This window comes from Rutidosis leptorrhynchoides, chromosome 4, assembly GCF_046630445.1.
Source record: "Rutidosis leptorrhynchoides isolate AG116_Rl617_1_P2 chromosome 4, CSIRO_AGI_Rlap_v1, whole genome shotgun sequence".
Classification (NCBI taxonomy): Eukaryota; Viridiplantae; Streptophyta; class Magnoliopsida; order Asterales; family Asteraceae; genus Rutidosis; species Rutidosis leptorrhynchoides.
Window position 1 is genome coordinate 265,066,347 of NC_092336.1, and position 1,035 is coordinate 265,067,381.

General features: G+C 38.7%; 1 non-coding gene across 1 annotated transcript; it reads right to left on the minus strand.

Moving 5' to 3' along the window:
- Positions 1-707: 707 nt before the first annotated feature.
- On the minus strand, positions 708-814 carry LOC139845826 (small nucleolar RNA R71). The gene has a single exon (XR_011758582.1). It is a non-coding gene; the product is annotated as a small nucleolar RNA R71 (small nucleolar RNA).
- Between the last annotated feature and the right edge of the window lie 221 nt (positions 815-1,035).

Genomic DNA, 1,035 nt, shown 5'->3' on the forward strand with positions numbered 1-1,035 from the left:
TTTTATTTTTTTATAACTAATAGGATATTCAGTGAATGCACCGAGCAAAACGTTCACCACCTTTCATACGTTCACCACCTGTAACCCGATTAAGACATCTAGCCAATATTATCGCCGTTGATTTTTCTTTAGAATCATCATCTAGTCGAACAAGTACTCCAATTCAAATTTCCGATAATCCATCTTTTGAACCCGATTTCACGACTAAGAAACCAGAGGATATTCAAGGAAAATTCCAAGATCCTGAACCACTAATCATTCCTCCTGAACCACAAACCATTAAATCAGAATCTTCTAGTGATTAGGATTCAATAAATTCAAAAATGGAAATAACGGAACCTCAAAGTATGGAAGACCGAATGAGAGCCATACGCACGGGCCAAGGTCACGCCATTAATCAACCAGATGTTAGAGCTTCAGATTTTGAAATCAAAGGACAAATCCTACATATGATCACCAATCCGTGCCAATTTGGTGGTACAACAAAAGAAGATCCAAACGAACATCTTCGAACTTTTAATAGGATTTGTAATCTATTTAAAATTCGAGAAGTTGAGGATGAAACCATTTATCTTATGTTGTTCCCCTGGACTTTAAAGGGAGAAGCCAAAGATTGGTTAGAATCGTTACCTGAAGGAACGATTGACACATGGGATATTTTAGTTGAGAAATTTCTTCAAAGATTCTTTCCGGCATCTAAAGCCGTGAGACTTCAAGGAGAAATTGCCACGTTCGTGCAAAAGCCAAATGAAACGTTATATGAGGCATGGACAAGATTTGGAAGGATGTTGAGAGGATGTCCTCAACACGGTTTAGACACTTTTCAAATAGTGCAAATCTTCTATAAAGGCGTAGACATCGCCACACGAAAAGACATCGACACAACATCTGGTGGTTCCATTATGAAGAAAACCGCAACCGAAGCTCACAAGATCATTGATAACACAGCATCCCACTCTCATGAGTGGCATCAGGAAAAAGACATTTTTCATTCATCTAAAGCGGCTAGAGCCGATTCTAGCCACGACTTTGATT